The sequence below is a fragment of the Stegostoma tigrinum genome, chromosome 9, assembly GCF_030684315.1.
Source record: "Stegostoma tigrinum isolate sSteTig4 chromosome 9, sSteTig4.hap1, whole genome shotgun sequence".
In the NCBI taxonomy this organism is placed as follows: Eukaryota; Metazoa; Chordata; class Chondrichthyes; order Orectolobiformes; family Stegostomatidae; genus Stegostoma; species Stegostoma tigrinum.
Window position 1 is genome coordinate 5,800,247 of NC_081362.1, and position 23,682 is coordinate 5,823,928.

At 43.5% G+C, this 23,682-nt stretch overlaps 1 protein-coding gene across 1 annotated transcript in view; it reads right to left on the minus strand.

The window, feature by feature from the left end:
- LOC125454646 (ADP-ribose glycohydrolase MACROD1-like) overlaps positions 1–23,682 on the minus strand; it is an 880,504-nt gene that overhangs the window by 714,773 nt on the left and 142,049 nt on the right. The gene's annotated exons all lie outside the window — the stretch shown is intronic.

Sequence of the window (23,682 nt, forward strand, 5' to 3'; positions counted from 1 at the left end):
CCAGACTTCACTTCATCCTTTCAGAACTTCAGAAAACCCCAAAATATTTATTTCTCAACTATTTCAGTATAAACACAGTTGCAGGCAGACATCCAAGGTTAAATAATGACTTTGATTTTGTGAACCACACACATTTAAGTGATGTGAAACTTTGATTGATAAATAAGGTCTTGAAGTAAACTGGAAATATAAATTAGATTGTTTGATTTCTAAGAGTTTGATTATACTTACTGTTAGAAATACGCTTCGGCTTCAAACACAAAACCAAAGACTTTGCAAAATAAACATTGGACAATTACTTTTAACCATTAATAATGATGTGCAATGTCCAGAAAAGCATAATTGCTTGGAGATGCCATTTTGAAAAGCTTTAACTTTCTGAGGGAGATGGTGCATTTGCAACACAACAAATAGTTTTTTTCTAGTTTGGATATAAAAAGTGGTTTTCCTTTTTGTGGTCTTCTATCCATCACTGCTTGGACAATGCACCTCAAGGGACAGAAGGATGATAAAATGTGATAAGAAAAATGAAGGAGACGAGGGAACGAGGGAGGCCAGCTTGTGCACAATTTGCTTCTGCCACTTCGAATCCAGCAAGGTGTGGATGATGGCTACCGCAGACGCTTTCCTCCCTCGAGGTTATGCATTGAGGCACAGCAGCAATGCAAGGCTCCAATCCAAGCGGGAGAGAAAATGGTTCCAAAGGTCTGCCTATTTGCAACAATCAAAAACCTTTTGTCATGACTAATGTGCTCAGCTGCTCAATGCACAATAAAATGGTGTTGAAAAGGTTCAAAGATGTGTCTGACATCATTAATCCATTTGCCCTCTGACCCAGGGATCTAAGCTGCAGCTAAGACAAACGCAGCTTGACCTGACAATGTTGAGAAACCTTTAAGCTCTGCCATTATTTGAACGTCATGCTGATCATCTGCAGAATGAAGGCACAAGGGGAAGAGAGTACAATTGTGACGACTGAAGATCAAAAGCTGCAAAGCAAACAGACATGCTGCATTCCTAGCTGCCTCAAACCCTTTGAGACAGTTGGGGCTACAAATGTCCGTGGGCCAATTTCCATCATTTAAGATGCACGGGCTTTATGAGGACTCGCAGACTTGTTCATGTGCCCAGAGGGAGAAATCAATAGAAAGAAAAATCAGTAATACTTGGAGCTGAATGCACAGGAATGTACTGGAGGTCTGTTTTGAAGTACACAAGAAGATTCGGGCTCTCACGTGGGCTGAGCGAGTATATCTGACTACTGACAGGTCAAGTCAAATACAAAAGAACTCTGAGCACCACCACAGAATTAAAAATAATTCACCAGCTTCTAAGAAAGAATCTTGAAAAATCACACAAGTTTTCTTTTTGATAGGTGTGAACAAAAAGATACCTTTTGTTAAATAACAGTCAACTCCCCCCAACCCCCTACCATCCAGTACTAAAAATACAGCTGAAATTCCTTCAGAAGAATCTAAGAATCTGCAGGATTGAGTCAAGTCCAAGAGCATATGGTGTTTTCTATTTATAAACCAAAAAGAATCCTTTACTTGCAGTTTTCAAAGCAGATTGGAACGCTAACCTAAACTACCTTAACAATTAAAATGCTCCAGAGGAGAAGAATTTTTTTTAAAATTGCAAAGATGGAAATTAGAAATAAAAACAAGAAATGCTGGATCTATACTTAAAATTTTAGCAAAGATCTGGGGCTCAGGTTGTGGGTGAGGTTGTTGACTTGCTCACTGAGCTGGCTTGTTTTCACTCGGGCGTTTCATCTAGGTGCTCGGTGACATCATCAGTGAAGCCTCCGATGAAGTGACGTTATTCTACTCTGCTTGGAATTTATACTGTACGGTCCACTATGGTAGGTAGTGTCATTTCCAGTTTTGTTCTGTATGGATTTGCTTATGGGGTCCATGAAGACACGCACGGGAACTCCTAGAGGTATGGTTTTAGATTAGATTAGATTCCCTACAGTGTGGAAACAGGCCCTTCATCCCAACAAGTCCACACCGCCCCTTGGAGCATCCCACCCAGACCCATCCTCCTATAACCCACACACCCCTGAAGACTATGGGCAATTTAGCATGGCCAATCCACCTAGCCTGCACATCTTTGGACTGTGGGAGGAAACTGGAGCACCTGGAGGAAACCCATGCAGAAACGGGGAGAATGTGCAAACTCTGCACAGACAGTTGCCCGAGGCTAGAATCGAACACGGGTCCCTGGCGCTGTGAGGCTGCAGTGCTAACCACTAAGCCACCGTGCCGCCACCTGTAATGCAATCAACAAACATATAGAATCAGACCCCATATACAAACCCATTCAGATCAAAACCGGAAATGACTGTACTCAACATAATGGACAGAACTGTATAAATTCCAGGTGGAGTAGAATAACCTCACTTTCCTGATGATGTCACCCAGCACAGTGACGACATGTCTGAACAAAAGCAAGCCAGCTCAGCAAGCAAGTCAACAGATCTTTCAAACAGATCAGAACTGAACAGCATCAAATTAACTTACCTTTTCCGTTCGCATGGATACTGACTGAGCTGATGGATAATGGTTTCCTCTAAACTTTTAACAGCAAGTGGTCAAATGTTTAATAAGTTCACAATAATGATTAATTTCTAGGTAAGTCAGGAATGCAGTAGGGGATGGGCTAGAGAGTAGGGAGTGATAATCTGAGGTAGGAAATGCTGACCAGGTAGAATGTGGCTGATCTACAAGAAGTCTTTCAAATTTAGAACTAATTTCACTCACCCAGGTACCCTGCAACACCACATCCTGTATGTTCTCCAAGCCACTCACCATCCTGAGTATAGAAACATTTTGCCATTCCTTCAGTGTCGCTGGATCCTGGAATTCCCTCCCTTAAGGCTTTGTGGATCTAACTATTGCACATGGACTGCAGTGGTTCAAGAAGCAGCTCACCACCACCTTCTCAAAGGGCAACTGGCAATAAATGTTGGCCCAGCCAGTGACACCCATGTCCCACCATGAAATTACAAATAAACACAATTCTGCTGGTCTCCTTCACTGCCATAGCTCAACTGGTCTCAGGATGTGGCTTTGCCTTTCAAATTAAGCCAGCTGCTTCTCTGGGACGCTTTCCCCAATCCAACATCAGGCAAGCTGAGGGCAATGAGAAAAATCAGAAACATGTCACCAAAATGTTGCAAGACCTCCATCCCCATGCGCTACCATTCTAAGACCCTCAGAGATTGGTGGGTTTAAAACTTGGCCTTAACTATAGCACAAGTCACTTGAATTCTCAAAATCTCTGTTGTGATGAAGGGTCATTCACTCCAAATATTAAGTCCATTTCTCTCCACAGGTACTGTCTAACCTGCTGAGCATTTCCAACATTTTTTGTTATGTGTCTGGAACTTGAAAAGAATTATTAATTACAGGAGGCAATGGCCAAGTGATACACTGTCACTAGACTGTTAACCCAGTTAACGGACTGGGGACCCAAGTCTGAATCCTGCCGTGGCAAATGGTGGGATTGGAATTCAGTAAAAAAATCTTGAATTAAGAGTCAAATGATGAACCGTGAATCCATAGTCAATTGTTGGAAAAACCCATCTGCTTCACTAATGTCCTTTAGGGGAGGAAACGGTCATCCTTACCTGATCTGGCCTACATGTGATTCCAGACCCACAGCAATGTGATTAATCTTGACTACCCTCTGGGCAATTAGGGATAGGTAATACTAAAATGAGATTATTTGCCCACATCCTGTGAATGAATAAACCAAAACAATTAATAAGCAGGTTGATGCTGGTTTAATGAGCAATAAGGCTTCGAACCTTATATTGTACTAACAGTAAGCATAGCTAAGCTTTTGAAACAAAGATGAACATCAACAAAAAAACAAAATCAATCCAATTTAAGTTTCCATCTTGCTTCAAGTCTTCAATTATTAATTAAAATTTCCTTTCGCTTAAATGTGTGTGGTTCACAAAATCAAAGTCCCACAGCTCATAACTGAGATGTAGGAAGCCTATCCAGGTGCTAAGTTTAGTCATTAAATTCATGTCCTGGCAAGTTGATGAAGCGGCCCAGTGGCAGAGCTGCAAATGCTGTTGATGTGTAAATACAACATTGCTGTAACTCTCAGGCAGAAATTTCAAATTCTCACTAGGAAAATCCTTGCTGCTTAATTTCCTCTCACTCCAGCCTCGGCTGCCCTTGGCAATCTGCAGGTGAGTGACTGGATTACGACGCTCCTCATTTTGTTGAAGCAAAGCAGAACAGGTGTCAAGGTGCTGGCACTTTGTAATAAGGCAGCAGATGTCCTTCGAAAATGGAATTGTCTCCAATAGACACTGTCGCCTTGAAATAGGCACTGTCTCCGATAGGCACTGTCTGCCGAGTTGATGAATTTAAAGATTTGTTACTCACACAGCATCCACGTTCTTTCAGAGACAATCTCCTCCGAGATAACTTGGTTCGTGTTTCTGATGCCAATGCAAAGTGGACAAATAGAGAGGGAGCTACGGATGCTGAAAATCAGAACGAGAAACAGAAATTGTCAGGAAAACTCAGCAGGTCTGAAGAAGGGTCACTGGAGTGGAAACGTTAACTCTTCTTTCTCACCACAGAGTTTTTCCAGCAATTTCTGTTTTTGTTTCTGAGTTTTTTCAGCCAATTAATTTTTTCTGCTGTTATTTCAGACTCTATTTGTATCTGTTTAACGGTGTGGCTGCTGGACTTTAAACTGGGTTATGGGGTTGAAATCCAACAATCCACTGATGACTGTGTGGTCCAGTGGTATTGTTCCTACCTCTGAGCCAGGAGCCTGGGTTCAAGTCTCAACTGCTCCAGAGGTATGCAACAACCTCTCTGAACAAATTAATTAGAAAATAAACCCTGATGTTTGTGAAGGGTTTTCATCTCCCGTATGCTACAGCTGTGCAGTTGGTAGATCAAGGAAAAAGCGTTGACTAAATGTATAGAAATGAGTTCTCAAGAGAAAGCTGCAGGAGGAGACCATACACAGCCTGTTGATTCAAGGGTTACAACATTACACATTCACAATGGTAGATAACGCTGCTGTAACCTTCAGGATGTGCTTGAAGAAGGCGGAAAATAAACATACATTTTAAAAGCAGTTTACCACTTTGATGTTTTTGCTGGCACACACTTGCAGTAGGTTTGTGCAGTTCAAGTTTTTGTTTAATCTCATCTTGCTCCAAGTCAGCCTCAAAAATCCCTGTGACACATTAATTTTTCTTAGACGCAACATCGCAATACGTCATACACCACAGGAATCAACATCTGTCTCGGAAACAAGGGGAGCAGTGAGAACAAACTACAAAAGGAATTGTGAGACACTTTGTGCCAAATTTCTACCTCTGCAACTGACATTCAATTCAGGCCAACAGATTGACTGAAGGATTCTACTTGACAACAATTAGATCCCCCGAGGTAGACGAGCTTACAAACTCATTGCAATACAAGGTAAAAATGTGCCTTCAAATGCCACTTGCCAACTGTGCAATTCTGCATAGCTTTGAAAGATGCCTTCTAATAACATTTAACATGCAGCTGGGACCAGAGCTTGGGGCCATAAATGCAAGCCAGTCACTAATAAGTCCAATAGGGAATTCAAGAGAAACTGTTCTACCAAGAGAATGTGAAACTCATGACAACAGGGAGTAGATGAAAAAAGTTAAGGGAAGGTAGACAAGGTTAAGAGTGAGGAAGGAAAAGAATTAAATGCTGATTGGGGTGAGATCAAGAGGGTGGGTAGAGTCTCGAGTGGACCATAAACACCCGATACAGACTGGTTTGACCAAGTGGCTGTTTCTATGTAGTTTGTAAAACCGCAAACATTTTCCTTTTTATTGTCATTCCATCCACCAACTTAAACATCTTCCCTCTCCACCAGTGGTACTTTTGCAGCAATGGTGCACATTGAGGAACAGGTGTAGGCCATTCAGACCCTCAAACTTGCTCCACCATTCAATGAGGCCATAATTTGTTGGGGCTGGTGTAGGTACGGAAGAGGGATTGTTCCACGTAACCTACGAAGAGGCAGGCATTGCTTGGGCTCATGCAGGTACCCAACGCCACCCCCTTTGTCTGTAGGACATGGGAGGAACTAAAAGAGAAGTTGTTGAGGGTGAGGCCGAGTTCGGCTAAGCAGGTGAGGGTGTCGGTGGAGGGGACTGTTCGGGCCTGCAGGACAGGAAGAAGCAGAGGGCCTTAAGAAGACTTTCCACATCAAGCAGATGTTCACCTGCACATCTGCTAATGTTGTATACTGCAGCCGCTGTTCCCGTTGTGGCCTCCTCTACATCGGGGAAACCAATCAGAGACTTGGGGACCACTTTGCAGAACACCTATGCTCAGTTTGCACTAAACAACTGCACCTCCCAGTCGTGAACCACTTTAACTCCCCCTCCCATTCCACTCCTCAGACGACATGTCCATCCTGGGCCTCCTGCAGTGTGACAACGATGCTACCCGGAGGTTGCAGGAACAACAACTCATATTCCGCTTGGGAACCCTGCAGCCCAATGGTATCAATGTGGACTTCACAAGCTTCAAAATCTCCCCTTCCCCCACCACATCCCAAAACCAGCCCAGCTTGTCCCCGCCTCCCTAACCTGTCCTTCCTCTCACCTATCCCCTCCTCCCACCTCAAGTAGCACCCCCATTTCCTACCTACTAACCTCATCCCACCCCCTTGGCCTGTCTGTCCTCCCTAGACTGATCTATCCCCTCCCTACCTCCCCACCTACACTCACCGTTAATGGCTCCATCCCCACCTCTTTGGCCTGTCTGTCTCCTCTCCACCTATCTTCTCCTCTATCCATCTTCTACCCGCCTCCCCCTCTCTCACTATTTATTTCAGATTCCCCTTCCCCTCCCCCATTTCTGATGAAGGGTCTAGGGCTGAAACGTCAGCTTTTGTGCTTCTAAGATGTTGCTTGGCCTGCTGTGCATCCAGCTCCACTCCTTGTTATCTCTAAGCCAGGAAGCGTGGGTTTCAACAGCACTGCGGGTCTACCTACATGAACTACATGAGAAAGAAGGAAGAAAAATGGAAGGAAACAAGAAAAGAAAGAAGGCAATATAAAGTCTCTCGAAATCTGATCACCGTTGTAATGAAGGGAAATTCAGGAGCCAATTTGAGACCAGCATTGTTCCACATCCAGCTGTGATATAAACGATTGGAAGATCTGTTTGAGTGACTTTGATTGAAACTGGCACTTCTTTGTTTTCAAGTAAAATGTCAGGCAATTTTTTTTGCCCACGTGACAGGTTTAATACTTCGCCTGAAAGACGGTCACCTCCAATAGTCTGTACTCCCTAAATATGTGATCGTGTGTCAGCTATTAAGACTCATACATTATCAGTCATCATTCCCAGTAATGAATAATTATTGTAAATGTGTATCTCATGAACTAGGATCAGCAGTAGGCCATTCAGCCCCTTTGGTGTGCTCCACTTTTCAGTAAGATCCTGGCCTATCTTATCATGGCCTCAAAACCATACCCCCACCTAAACCCCTAAAGTGTAGCCCTGCTCCAAGGAAATTTAAAAAAGGAATTGGCAATATGACATGAAAGAATTTACAATGCTGATTTAAAGACAACAATATGAATTTTAAATTTCAAGATTCTCAGAATGAAAAAGCACTTCAATCAGTAAGATCTGGTGAGAGTCCATTTCTTTGGGCTTCATGACATTTATGACTATCCCAACATCAAGTACTGTGTTGTTCATCATCTTCTGGCTTGACTCATTACAAGAATGTGGCACAGACCTGATGGGCCAAATGGCCCATTTCCACACATGATCGCTCTAAGCCCAAATTCTTCAGAAAACAATCGATTACTGCTTCCTAGATGACAAAGTATGGAGCTGGATGAATACCGCAGGCCAAGCAACATTAGAGAAGCAGGAAAGCTGATGTTTCGGGTCTGGGCCCTACTTCAGAAATAGTGTTGCTTCCTATTGGCTTTATCTCAAATCCAACTCCTCTGAACACAATAACTTACGAAATTTACAGATGAATACAGGAGGAGAATGATAGAGCTATAGAGTTATACAGCACAGAAACAGCCCCTTCGGTCCAACTTGCCCGTGCCGATCAGCTATCCTAAATTAATCTAGTCCATGTGTCAGCATTTGGCCCATATCTCTCTAAACCCTTCCTATTCATATACTCATCCAGATGCCTTTTAAATTCTGTAATTGTACCAGCCTCCACCACTTCCTCTGGCAGCTCCCTCTGTGTGCATACATGCACCATCTTCTGTGTGAAAACGTTGGCCCTCAGATCCCTTTTAAATCTTTCCCCTCTCACCTTAAACCTATGCCATCTCATTTTGGACTTCACTATCCTAGTGAAAAGACCTTGGCTATTCGCCCTATCCATGCTCGTCATAATTTTATAAACCTCTGTAAGGTCACCCCTCAGTCTCTGAAGCTCCAGGGAACTGGAGTCCCAGCATATTCAGCCTCTCCCTGCAGCTCAAACCCTCCATCACTAGAAACAAACTTGTAAATATTTTTTGAGCCTTTTCAAGGAAACTGAGCCAGACGCTAGCATATATAAAACTGGGTTGTGTATTTATAAAACAAATGATTTATTCTGCATGGTTTAAAATCAGACATAGCTCATCAACGTCTACTGACTGATGTGGAGCTTCCTGTGACGACAAGGTGGCTCCTAATAGCTTTTCAAACATTCACTCCTGACACAAGATACACATTGTATACAACATTACAGCACCTATCATTTGGATTTGACCCACCTAAACCAAACTATAACATACAGAAGCAGAACTTGCTGGCAAAACTCAGCAGGTCTCTGGCAGCAGCTGAGGGAAGAAAGCAGAGTTTATCAGAAGGGTCAGTGGCCTCAAAACATTAACTCTGTTTCTCTCTCCCCACAGATGCTGCCAGAGGCCTGCTGAGTTTCTCCAAAAAATTCTGTTTTTGTTCCAGATCTCCTAGGGGGATGGGGAGAGATTGGCCTGCTGTGTTCATCCAGCTTCACACTTTGTTAATAAAGTGTGAAGCTGGATGAACACAGCAGACCAAGCAGCATCTCAGGAGCACAAAAGCTGATGTTTCGGGCCTAGACCCTTCATGTGCTCCTGAGATGCTGCTTGGCCTGCTGTGTTCATCCAGCTTCACACTTTATTATCTTGGATTCGCCAGCATCTGCAGTTCCCATTATCTCTGATCACGATTTTAACCCCACTGCGAAGCCTATTCCAGGGATGCCTAACCTGAAGAAGTTACCCTCCTCCCTCCAGACCAACCTCAGGGAATCTCTCTCCCACTGAAACTCTCTTGTACTTCTCCTCTATCCATCTTTGGTCCGCCTCCCCGTCTCTCCCTATTTATTTCAGAACCTTCTCCCCATCCCCCTCTCTGATGAAGGGTCTAGGCCCGAAACGTCAGCTTTTGTGCTGCTGAGATGCTGCTTGGCCTGCTGTGTTCATCCAGCCTCACACTTTGTTAACCTGAAACAGAGATGTTATTACACACCTATGGAGCTGGTGGGGCTTGAACCTGGGTATCTCCGTTCCAGCAGTAGTAGGGACGCAATCACAGTGCCTCAAGGCATAATTGATGTGTTTAAATGATTAACAGCTGAAAGCGTTGGGACTGAAGGGAAAAGAAAGAGAGAGAGAGAGACTACTTCTTCCCGCACACATATCCACAGCAAAAAGACAAGATGTTAAAATTAGAGGCAGGCCAGAAGTCATGAAACATCACTCCATCCAAAGTGGGCGGAAGCCTGAAACTCGCTCCGCCAAAAGGCCATTGACCCAGAAAATCGATCGGAAAATTCAAAAACTGAAACAGACCGACTTTTCCGAGGTAAAGCCCACCGAGAGTTGTGAAACCAAGGTGGACATAGATGAAACTAAGTTACAGATTAGCGACAAGTTAATGGTGGACAGGTTTGAGTAGCTGAAAGGTCTGCTCAAGTCCCAAGTTTCTGCTTGACCTTGCCTAAATATTTGCCCAAACGTCCAAGATTTTAAAGGGGAAGGGTATTTTTGTTTTGCTGTTTTCTAAGGAGGCTTGATCAAGGGTTGTGAACTTTGCACTCCCAGCCTCCGGTCCTGTGTTATTGTTTCAAGATGAATAGCTGCTTTACTTACTATCAGCCTTTCATTACTCCGAATAGTGTTACTGTATTGCTCCCAGTCTTCATTCCCTTGCGAAGACAAGCTTGCTGCTCAAGTCTTCCCTTAAAGTGGTCACCTAAGGCCAGGATCTATCTGCCTTGGTCATACTCCCCTGAGCTCTTTTAGCATCTCTAACAAACCTACATTTTTCTTTAAAAAAAAGGTAAATACCTTCATTTGCCTGGATGAGTGCAGCCCCAACAACACTTAAGAAGCTTGACACCATCCAGGAAAAAGCAGCCTGCTTGGTTGGCAACACATCCACAAGCATCAACTCCCTCGACCACCGACGCTCAGTAGCAGCTGTGTGTACTATCTACAAGATGCACAGCAGAAACTTACCAAAAGATCCTCAAGCAGCACCTTTCAAAACCACGAACACTTCCACGGAGGAGGATATGGGCATCAGAGGTATGGGAACACCATCACCACCTGCAAGCTCCCCTCCAAGGCACTCACCATCGTGACTTGGAAATATATCGCTGTCCTTTCGCTGTCACTGGGTTAAAACCCTGGAATTCTCCCCCTAATGGCATTGTGGGTCAACCTACAGCAGGAGGTCTGCAGTGGTTCAAGAAGGCAGCTCACTGCCACCTTCTCAAGGGGCAACTAGGGATGGGTAATAAACGCTGGCCCAGCCAGCGACATCCACATCCCACAAATTAAAGGGGAACAAAAACATGGAAGCGAGCCATTTGGCCCACCAAGTCCACACCAACCCTCTGAACAGCATCACACCCAGGCTCACCCCCGACAGTTTTCCTGAAACCCTGCATAGCCCATGGCCAATCCACCGAGCCTGCAGAACCCTGGGTGTTATGGGTAATTTAGCGTGGCCAATCTACCCTAACCAGCACATCTTTGGACTGTGGGAGGGAAACCAGAACACCCGGAGGAAACCCACGCAGACACGGGGAGAATGTGCAAACTCCACACAGACAGTCACCCGAGGGTGGGATCGAACCTGGGTTCCCTGGCGCTGTGAGGCTGCAGTGCTAACCACTGAGCCACCCAGGCACGTATTCATCTGTGATATTTGTTTTCCAATGCACAATCCAGACCCCAGCAATTGCACTCCTTGCACCCATTTCCCCAGTTAAATGTTTGGACAGTAGCCAGATCCTTGCAGAAGGTTAGGACCCTTCCCAGCCCCTTCCCATTTGGAAGAAAATGGACTTATCAGTGATAGGCAATATGGTGTTGTGCAGGGAAGGTCATGTCTTACCAACTTAATACAATTCTTTGAGGACGTGACAAAGTTGATTGATGAGGGAAAGGCTGTAGATGTCACATACATGGACTTCAGTAAGGCATTTGATAAGGTTCCCCATAGCAGGCTGATGGAGAAAGTGAAGTCACTTGGAGTCCAGGGTGTGCTAGCTAGATGGATAAAAAACTGGCTGGGCAACAGGAGGCAGAGGGTGGTAGTAGTAGAAGGGAGTTTCTCAAATTGGAGACCTGTAACCAGTGGTGTTCCACAGGGATCTGTGCTGGGACCACTGTTGTTTGTGATATATGTAAATGATCTGGAGGAAGGTGTAGGTGGTCTGATCAGCAAGTTTGCAGATGACACTAAGATTGGTGGAGTAGCTGATAGTGAAGGGGAATGTCAGAAATTACAGCAGAATATAGATAGACTGGAGAGTTGGGCAGATAAATGGCAGATGGAGTTCAATCCAGGCAAATGCGAGGTGATGTACTTTGGAAGATCAAATTCAAGGGCGAACTATACAGTAAATGGAAAAGTCCTGGGGAAAATTAATGAACAGAGAGATCTGGGTGTTCAGGTCCATTGTTCACTGAAGGTGACATTGCAGGTCAATAGGGTGGTCAAGAAGGCATATGGCATGCTTTCCTTCATTGGGCGGGGTATTGAGAACAAGAGTTGGCAGGTCATGTTGCAGTTGAATAGGGCTTCGGTTCGGCCACATTTGGAGTACTGTGTACAGTTCTGGTCGCCACATTACGAAAAGGATGTGGATGCTTTGGAGAGGTTGCAGAGGAGGTTCACCAGGATGTTGCCTGGTATGGAGGGTGCTAGCTATGAAGGGAGGTTGAATAGATTAGGATTATTTACATTAGAAAGACAGAGATTGAGGGGGGACCTGATTGAGGTCTACAAAATCATGAGGGGTACAGACAGGGTGGATAGCAAGAAGCTTTTTCCCAGAGTGGGGGACTCAATTACTAGGGGTCATGAGTTCAAAGTGAGAGGAGGAAGGTTTAAGGGAGATATGCGTGGAAAGTTCTTTACACAGAGGGTGGTGGGTGCCTGGAACACATTGCCAGCGGAGGTGGTAGATGCAGACACATTAGCGACTTTTAAGATATATTTGGACAGGTACATGGATGGGCAGGGAGCAAATGGACACAGACCCTTAGAAAATAGATGACGGGTTGGACAGAGGATCTTGATCGGCGCAGGCTTGGAGGGCCGAAGGGCCTGTTCCTGTGCTGTAGGTTTCTTTGTTTCTGTCTTTGACCGCTGTCAAAAAATATTTAAAGAAAGCACCTTGGATTTATAATCGAAGTCATAATTTGTCTTCTGCCGCTCTGGTCATTTATGTAATTGTTTCACAGGTGATAACCAATATTCTATCCAAACATCGCTTACCCATTGTGGTAAGTCTTGACTCTTCAGCAAGCTTATTTTATGGCCATTTAAGCAAATATTACAAATGTACACCTGTGGTTATTTTGTCCACAGGCTGAGCAGTTTGCATTTATCATCCCACCACTGCCTGAAGCTGTCTAATGCATCAATTAGCATTAATACACATGCTTCAGTATCTAGGGAAACCTGTGTGTATAAGCTTTCCAGCAATATACTAGATGGGTGGAGACATTGCTAGGACTGGCATCTCATGGATTTGAAGCACAAGAACGTGCCAAACATATGCATCCAGCCCCAACAGCCCAGTTACCCTGTGCCAGAAACACGTGCTAATTGTTCCGAGTTTCCATCAAAGTTTGGTAGAAGATGCACTACGTGACAAAAAAGTGACACTCTCCCAGAAGCAATATAAAAGTTTCTTCGGGGAAATTGCGGCGCAGATGCAACACAGTACAGAACAGCCGCTTCAGCCAGCATACTGCTGGTAATGGTGGCAAAGCACACATTTCGGCTTCTGCCTCTGAGGAATGCACGCCCAGGGCTGTGTATCGGACAATAGTGTTATTTTTGGGAACAAAGATTTCCCACAGGCAGAAGCAGCACATTGCAGCCTCATCCATGCTCTCTGCATCAACAGCAGGGACTGAAATCCGAGCTGCAGTAATCCATTTTCTCAGGAGAGACACAAGTTTGGACGAAGTGACTTGCAACTTTCTTTTATATCTGCTGTAGTAACAGCCCAGTTAAAAGGTGTTGAGAGAAATCCGCCTGCATTTTGCAAAGATTCTCATCCGCGATACTCTCCGTCATCCAGGGCTTTCAGCCTGAGAAGCACCACCATTTGTTTATCAACAAACTGTAATTAAGTACCTTTCCACTTGCAGAAGGAAAAGCAATAGACAAATTTACGAATGTTTTCTTTTGTAAGTTCTGAAGGTGATGACTAAATGAGATGTGTCGGAATGAGAGACCGGGGGCTTTGTGAAGCGAAGAGTGAGATTAAAGATCAGATGTCAACTTTTGCATCTCTAATTTAACCCAGTACAGTAAAAGATAGTTAATTCAATTTAAAAAAAACCAGCACCAAAATAAATCGAGCATTGAATACTGATGACACCATCTGGGAAATATGTTTGGGGGAGATGCCTAGACTGATAGTGAAAAAGAGCTAAATAACATGCACGGTTAAAGCTGAATTATTCAAGGTTAATGACCATCTCTACGGATGTTAGCTGAGAGTTCGCACTGTCATGAAGATTAATATAAGCAATAAAGTAAATCTATAGATCAAAGAAATAGATAAAAGAACATTAATGATAATAGTTCTTCCAATTTGATGGGCATGCCCACACCTGTATCCAACAATTATCCACGAAGTCAGAGACCAGAACTACATTACTATTGTAATCAGAGGTTGTGGTAAAATTACTTCTAATCTTTGAGTGGAAATGCTTCATGGATTAAAAAAAACCCTGCAGATTTGTTCTGCGTGTAATTCTGATGCGGAGTAAAACAAGTGGGAAATATTAAATCATTTACCGTAGGAATCCATGATAAAAAGTATTAAAATTACTGAAGGGAAAGCCTTAGCCTATGAACATAATTTTTTAAAAATCCACTTTCAAAGTTTTCAGCAAAAAAAAACTAAACGTAGCTATTAAAAAGTTGCACGAATCATCGCATCTCATTTGCAGTGTTTTAATTCAGCATCTTTGCACTTTCAGATTTGTGGAAAAATAGGGTGCTTCTGTACCTTCCCATGGAATACATTTCAAAAGGGTTTTATGGGCTGTGAAGTGCTGGGGGACAACCTGAGGTGATGAAAATAAATGTTTTCTTTAACAAGAGCAGAGCACGCCTCGCAGAAACGATGCTGAGGGAGCAGCCATTAACGGTGGCCGGCTTCTTGAAGATTGTTTCAGCCCTGGTTTTCTTATCTACTTTGACACCATCTCCCACTGCTGTTGACTTTTGCATCTTGACTCGACAAACAGTGACACTTCTCCAGCCCGCTGTTTAGTCCCTGTCATGGGTCTCTCTCGTCCTTTGCTTCAAGTCCACTGTGCATTTCTTGCTTTGGGGTCAAGTAAGCTAAATCAAAACAAGAGGCTGGGTTAGCAGCCAGATAGGGTATCAGAACGTGGATGACCAGGTCGTGTGGATAGGAGCTTGGGAATGTCAACATGCAGGTGTATGATAGCAGGTAGAATTGGTATCTGTATCATTCAAGTGCAGTCAAGGCCTTAAGATGCACATTTCTACTGAACCAAACCATATGGGAAAAAATTGCAACGCAAGAATCAGGTGTGGGCTAGGCCATCTGGCCCCTTCAGCCTACTCCATCCTTTGATAAAACCATGGTCAATTTCATTGCAGTCTAAACTCTACTTTCCCATCCATACGCCATAACCTTCGACTCCCTGGTCAGTGAAACATCAATGTGACACTTTTATTGAATAAATCTAGTGATGTTGCCTCCATTGCTTTCTAGGAAGAGTCTTCCACTAACTGAGACGAACAAAATTCTCCTATTTCATTCTTGAATTGGATACTCGTAAATTTTAAGCTTTCCCCTAGTTCGAGACTCCCCCACAAGGTGGATACTTCCATTCAACATCCAACCTGTCAAGTTCCCTCAGGATGTGTTGTATTTCAATAAAAAAAAATTTGGGGGAAATTGCGCCCACAACAAAGTGGAATCGCGTGTGAGTGAGTGAGTGTAGTAAGTGCGAGAGTTCAGGTCAATCCTGCCTTTTGAGAAGGATGGTAGGCCGTTCAGCCTATCGAGCTTGATCTGCTATTTAGTAAGATCATGGCTGATCTGATTCCTCCTAATTCTCACCAAGCTTCTGTAACATTCCCTTGCTTAATAGGAATCTATCTTCCTCTGTCTTGAAAATATGCAAAGACTCTGCTTCCACTGCCTTTTGAGAAGGAGAGAGTTCTAGTAACTTTGAAAGATGCCAATGACCTCTTTCTACCTTGGAGCTGTACTGAAATTCCACGTCCTACAAAGCTAAAGGGGAAAAACAGAAAATACTAAGGAACTATTTTTGACCTGCTGCTACTACAACAAAACACTTAGCATCCCGTTAAAAGACAGGGGTAAAATCACTTCATCTAATTAATGTATTAGTGTTCTTTCTCCTGTTTAGTAGGAAGTAAGTGCTGAAAAATAATCAAAAAACACTTAAAAGATTTGAGAGGAAATGTGAAAGGGAGCACCTTTCTCTAATTACACAGTTTCGCCAGTCAACACTGAAGTCTACTTTTTGAGTTATGCACGATTAGATAAGCATCCAGTGTTTATCTTTGGCTGGCCCTAGGGAAGAAACAGATAGAGAGCCAGGCTGTGATTACATTGGCCAGGGTGGAGGGGGGTGCTCTCCACAAGTTATAGGCTTTCCCACTGTCACTAAAAGAGATAGCAACACAGATGCGGTAGCTATTTGTACAGCTTGGTGCACTAAAGTAAACAAAAGCCTAATGCACAAATTTCAGAATTGCTCTATTCCAAAAACCACTGGCATCCAAGATTTGAAACTTAACTATCATTTTGTTTCTTCTGAAACCTGGACTGTATCATGAACATGTTTTCAACACATTAACACTGTTTCAGTAAGGAAGGGGCATAATTTTATGGTGAAAGGCAGGAAGTTTACAGGAGATTTAAGCAAACCATTTTTCACACAGAGTGTGGTGGGAATCTGGAATACACTGCCTGGGAGGGCAGTAGAGATGGGAAACCTCACATCCATTCAAAAAGTACTTGGATGAATGCTTGAAATGTCATATCATTAAAGGCTATGAGTCAAATGCTTGCAAGTGAGAATAGTGCGGATAGGTGATGGTTTTATCTTTGTCAATGCTGACTCAATGGACCTCTTCAGTATTGTGTGATTCTATAAAAAAATACAAAGCTCGCCAATGTTAGAATATTGTTTTCCTCCATTTACTGGGGGAGGCAGGGGGAATACATTCATGTCATCCACACTCTCTCTGCAAGAGAAGTTGATTTTTCCTTTTATTCATTCATGGATTGACAGCATCGCCGGCCAGGCAGCATATATTGCCCATCCCTAATTGCCCAGAGGGCAGTTCAGAATCAACCACATTGCTGTGGATCTGGAGTCACATGTAGACCAGACCAGGTAAGGACAGCAGCTTCCTTCCCTAAAGGGCATACAGTGAACCAGATGGGTTTTTCTCCAACAATCGACAATGGATTCATCATTAGACTCTTAATTCCAGGTATTTTATTGAATTCAAATTCCACCATCTGCCATGGTAGGATTTGAACCCAGGTCCCCAGAATGTTATTTGAGTCTCTGGATTAACAGCCCAGCGATAATACCACTAGGCCATCACCTCCCCTAGTGTGCTTGAAGGTAGAAACACAGTGTTTCTTGGAATGTCGTAACGCCCAATCTGACTTGCTTCAGTTTTGAGCTGATGCCCCTATCAGCTCTGGCCTGCAAAACCAACATCCTTCCAATGATCTCAGTTGGGCTAGTAAATCTTTTATGACCCTTTGCAAATTTGCCTGTGATGGTCACTGACACAGCTGAGATACGCATTAGGAATGCAACCACAAATCAATGCCGGTTTAGCTTCACAACTCGGCGCCTCTCAGGAAACACATCGTCACCTTTAGAGAATTCCTATGTCAACATAATGAAGGAAAATATTCTGCCTGGAAGTCAGTGGTGAGTGGGGTTCCACAGGGCTCTGTCCTTGGGCCTCTACTGTTTGTAATTTTTATTAATGACTTGGACGAGGGAATTGAAGGATGGGTCAGCAAGTTTGCAGACGACACAAAGGTCGGAGGTGTCGTTGACAGTGTAGAGGGCTGTTGTAGGCTGCAGCGGGACATTGACAGGATGCAGAGATGGGCTGAGAGGTGGCAGATGGAGTTCAACCTGGATAAATGCGAGGTGATGCATTTTGGAAGGTCGAATTTGAAAGCTGAGTACAGGATTAAGGATAGGATTCTTGGCAGCGTGGAGGAACAGAGGGATCTTGGTGTGCAGATACATAGATCCCTTAAAATGGCCACCCAGGTGGACAGGGTTGTTAAGAAAGCATATGGTGTTTTGGCTTTCATTAACAGGGGGATTGAGTTTAAGAGTCGTGAGATCTTGTTGCAGCTCTATAAAACTTTGGTTAGGCCGCACTTGGAATACTGCGTCCAGTTCTGGGCGCCCTATTATAGGAAAGATGTGGATGCTTTGGAGAGGGTTCAGAGGAGGTTTACCAGGATGCTGCCTGGACTGGAGGGCTTATCTTATGAAGAGAGGTTGACTGAGCTCGGTCTCTTTTCATTGGAGAAAAGGAGGAGGAGAGGGGACCTAATTGAGGTATACAAGATAATGAGAGGCATAGATAGAGTCGATAGCCAGAGACTATTTCCCAGGGCAGAAATGGCTAGCACGAGGGGTCATAGTTTTAAGCTGGTTGGTGGAAAGTATAGAGGGGATGTCAGAGGCAGGTTCTTTACGCAGAGAGTTGTGAGAGCATGGAATGCGTTGCCAGCAGCAGTTGTGGAAGCAAGGTCATTGGGGTCATTTAAGAGACTGCTGGACATGCATATGGTCACAGAAATTTGAGGGTGCATCCATGAGGATCAATGGTCGGCACAACATTGTGGGCTGAAGGGCCTGTTCTGTGCTGTACTGTTCTATGTTCTATGTTCTATGTTCTATAACTAAACCAGTGGTATATAGTGTCATCAAGATATTAAAGAAAGCAGGGAGATTTTTTTCTAACAATGGCACCCATGGAGAAAAAGACTGTCAAGGATTGTAGCAAAGTGAGTAAAAATGTTACATTAGTACAAATTGACAAATCTTGAATGTTACTTCAACATATAATGTGAAATGTATGAGTACTGGATTGATGATGCAAGTGTACCTTAAAGCAGATTTATTTGGGCTAATTTCTTTATTAGAGATGAACCATGGGCAGCACAGTGGCACAGCGGTTAACACTGCTGCCTCACATTGCCAGGGACCTGGGTTCAATTTCACCCTCGGGTGACTGTCTGCGTGGAGTTTGCACATTCTCCCCATGTCTGTGCGGGTTTCCTCCGGGTGCTCTGGTTTCCTCCCACAGTCCAAAGATGTGCAGGCTGGGTGGGTTGGCCATGCTAAACTGTCCATAGTGTTCAGGGATGTGTAGATTGGGTGTGTTATAGGTGGATGTGTCTGGGTAGGATGATCTGAGGGTCAGTGTGGACTTGTTGGGCTAAAAAGTCTGTCTCCACACTGTAGGGACTCTGTGATACATTTCCTGGTGTTGAGCACACGCTTGGCTAATGGTCCAGTGGAGTGCTGATACATTCAACAAGAGGAAGTGCTGTCTTTCAAATAACACCTTAAACCAAAGTCCCACTTGGCCATAAAATATCATTCAAAAATGAGCAGGGGTGTCTTCCCAATGTCCCTGCCTTGAACGACACCTTAATTGGTCATTCATCGCAAGCACTCTTGCAGTGCATTATTAGTCAGTGGATTTGTCTACCGTCGCGGTTACATTATACCAGAGACACAAATTCAAATCCAGCTAGGGCACTTGAGGTGTTTCACTAGTGTTAATTCAACAAACACAGAATGAAATGCTAGAATTAGTGACGGTAACCATGCAGCTACCAGATTGAAAAAACATAGCTGGATTTCACTTGCAGCCTTTAGAAAAAGAAATCTTCAGTCCTTACCCACTCCGGGCCAATGTCTGACTCCAGGCCAACAGCAATGGGATCGACTGAAATAGCCTTGTTTGCACAGAAATTGACAATCAACGTTGGTCTGCCAGTAGGCACCCATACCCATCAAAGATTAGACTGAAAAACTGCAAGTGGATGCTGAAGTAAGAGTCTCGTGGCCCTGAACATTATAGAACATAGAACATAGAACATTACAGCACAGTACAGGCCCTTCGGCCCTCGATGTTGTGCCGACCTGTCGTACCGATCTCAAGCCCATCTAACCTACACTATTCCATGTACGTCCATATGCTTGTCCAATGACGACTTAAATGTACCTAAAGTTGGCGAATCTACTACTGTTGCAGGCAAAGTGTTCCATTCCCTTACTACTCTCTGAGTAAAGAAACTACCTCTGACATCTGTCCTATATCTTTCACCCCTCAATTTAAAGCTAAGCCCCCTCATGCTTGCCGTCACCATCCTGGGAAAAAGGCTCTCCCCATCCACCCCATCTAACCCTCTGATTATTTTATATGTTTCAATTAAGTCACCTCTCAACCTTCTTCTCTCTAATGAAAACAGCCTCAAGTCCCTCAGCCTTTTCTCGTAAGACCTTCCCTCCATACCAGGCAACATCCTAGTAAATCTCCTCTGCACCCTTTCCAAAGCTTCCACATCCTTCTTATAATGCGGTGATCAGAACTGTACGCAATACTCCAAGTGCGGCTGCACCAGAGTTTTGTACAGCTTCACCATAACCTCTTGGTTCCAGAACTCGATCCCTCTATTAATTATTTTAATGTTTTACTTGTTTTGCGTTTATAAATTATTGGAAATAAAGGTATTTAGGAGCAGGAGTAGGCCATCTGACCCTTAAAGCCTGTTCTGCCATTCATTAAGGTCATGTGATTTGGTTATGATCTCACTTTCCTCTCTGTTCTCCACAACACCCCCTACCATGACCCTCAAATCCCTTGTCTATCAAAGATCTACTGAACACTGCCTTGAATAAATTCAATGGCCTAGCCTCCACCACTTTCGGCAGAAGAGGCTCATGAGCAGACGCCAGCCTAACCACATAAACGAACCCTCTGAGAGGAAACATGTTTTTTTGTTTCCGTCTTAAAAGAGAGACCTCTTATTCTTAGACTACTTCACTTTGTTCAAATCTCCCCCACAAGAGGAAATATAAGTATTCATTCTATCGAGTCCCCTCGGATTGGATATGTTTCAATGAGATCAGCTCTTGTCCTTCTAAACCCCAGGGGGTATCGGCCCAACCTGTTCAACATTCCAGCATGAGTCAAGCCCTTCATCCCAGGGTAGAGTTAAATGAATCTTCTCTGAACTGCTTCCAATGCAGATATATCCTTTTCCAAAGGAGGAGGCTAAAACAGATGTGGCCTCACTGCTGCTCTGTACAGCTGAAATAAAACTTTTATATCCCTTTTCACTTACAATAAATGACAACATTCCATTTGCCTTCCTCATCACTTGCAGCAGCTGCATACTAATGTTATGTGATTCATGGACCAGATCACCCAAATTCCTCTGCACCATGAGTTATGCAATCCCTCTCTATTTAATTTATCATTTTTCCATGTCTCCTGCCAAAACTGACAAGCTCACATCTTCTCAAGTTGCTCTCCAGCTATCAAACACTTGCCCACTTATCTGTGTTCCTTTGCAGACTCTCCACCTTCTCTTGACAGCTGTCTTTAATTGTTACATTTGTCACCATAGTTATCATTCATTCAGTCCTTTTATCTACTTCTTTGATATAGATTGTAATGCATTGAGGCTCCAGCACTGATTCCTGATTCATTCTACATCTTTCCAGTGTGAATGGGACCCACATTCTGTTTCCTATTAGCCAACAAATTCTTTCCCTGGTTAATTTAAAAGCAAAATACTGCAGAGGCTGGGGATCTGAAATAAAAAAACAGAAATTGCTGGAGAAACTCAGGAGGTCCAGCAGCATCTGTGGAGAGAGAAACGGAATTAACATTTCGAGTCTGACATGACTCTTTGTCAAATTTCTTAAAACCTCATTTAAATTGCTGTTCTCACTCCACAGTTAAACAGGTTTTTACTTTTGGTTTGTAGCAGTAATGTAAATCTCTCCCACTGATGCGCAAACAAGCATGCAACTCAACCCAAGTGGCCACTTTTGTAACATAGGATTCAGCTTTTGATGTCTGTCTCCAGGCAACGAGAATGGCACCAGCAGCCTTTGTGTAAGGGGCCTGTGATGTACAGTGATGTAATTGCTGTTGACCCTCACAACTAAGCCAAGCCAGGCCAAGCGCGGTTCCTTCAGGGCCAATTAGGAGGGGACTAGCCCTTAAAAAGAAACAATATCTTCACCTAGAAATGCTGGCTAATCTTTGGCTGTTGAGGGAAATAGAAAGAACAAGAGGGCAGTGCATCATTTTATCATTACGTTGTCACGTGTGGCACGTACAATGCAAGCTTTTGAAGTGTAAACAATAAGAAAGGTTTTGCTAACACCACTTCTGCCATTTCAAAATGAATTAAATGCTTTCAATTATATAGACCCCCCCCCCCTTGCTTCAGAGTCTGCATGCGATGACTCCAGTTAGTTTCCTCTGTTTACATTTCAGGATGCCTTCAAAATTGTGCTTTTCAAACTTTTCTGTGTACAGCCACTTTCCAAGCCTGATTTAATGTGGAGATGTCAGCACTCCCAAGGGGTTGAAATCTGAAAATATCATCACCTTCCCATTGATACCTATTGAAAGACAGTATCAGCTACCTAGCAGTAAATACTGCTTTAACAGAAATTATTAGCTGAGTTAGAGTGCCACTGTAGTACAGTGCACAATCCTTGATGCCAATTTGATGGAAATCAGATAATCTCAACATGTCCAGGGACTTTCATTTGGAAACAAACACTGCACAACGCGACATGCCACCCAGGCTATTGTAGGTCATTGTAGGATGCCAGAAACCACTTTGCATCGGCCCAAGCGTCTGTGTGATCATGTTTCTAAGACAATGTGAACAGTTACACCCTTGTGTTTGCACAGTCTCTGAATTCCATCCTCAGCAGCAGGAGAGATAAATTTGGGGATTCAAAGCAAGACAATCTTGCGTTCATATTGCGGCTTTTATGACCCCAGGGATACCCAACACACTTTCCAACCAGGGTCTCCCAGGAAAGTGTAACGTGGAGAAATGTGGAACCTAATTTACAGCCTGCTTCCACTAAAAAGAAGGAAGAATTGCATTTTTATAGCACCTTTAATAATTGCCAGATCTCTCAAAGGGGTTTACAGCCAATGAAGTGCCTTTTGACGTCTTTGCTTGGTTGTAATATTGAAACTAAAACAGCGATGAAATAAATGAGTAAATGACCCATGTTAATTGACAGCTAGAAGCAGAATCTTTGCTAGTACTCCAGACACCTGGCTCACCTGGAGGCCAATGCAAAGGTAATTTGCGCTTGAACACAAAATGACCTTAGTTACCTTGGAATCGCAAAGCAATTGAAACCATCCTTTTTTAAAAATCATCCATTGACCTTCATCTTTGATAGCACTTTGTGATGATCTAACGATGTCCCAACAAACAAACTTCAGATAACGAAAAGGTAAATCAAATAAAGATAATGATGAGTCAACTGTGAAGTACCTCTGAGAGGTTACATTCAGAAGATTACATTTTTAAAAAATTCCAAGGGCTCACATAAACAGTGGGGGCAATGAGAAATAATTTGATTTCTGCAATTTTTTTTGGGTGGGGTTCAAAATGAACATAACAATCATTACAGAGCCTTCCTCCATCATGATCAGGTTAACTGCATGTCAATAGGACATTAATTTTTATTTAAGTGTTGATACAGTTTACACACATAGAACTGCAGGAGAGACTACATCTGGAGTACTGACAGTTTTGGTTTCCTTATTTAGGAAAAGATATTATTTAGTTGGAAGTAATCCAGAGGAGGTTCACTAGGATGGAGAGATTGTCTTACGAACAAAGTCTAAACAGATTGGGACTCTACTCACTGCAGTTTGGAAGAATGAGAGATGATCTCATTTAAACATATAGGATTCTGGAGGGGCTTGACAGAATAAGTGCTGAGGATGTTTCCTCTCATGGGAGATGCAAGGACCAGAGGGCATAGACTCAGAATAAAAGGGGGCCAAATCTCAGACTGAGACGAGGAGGAAC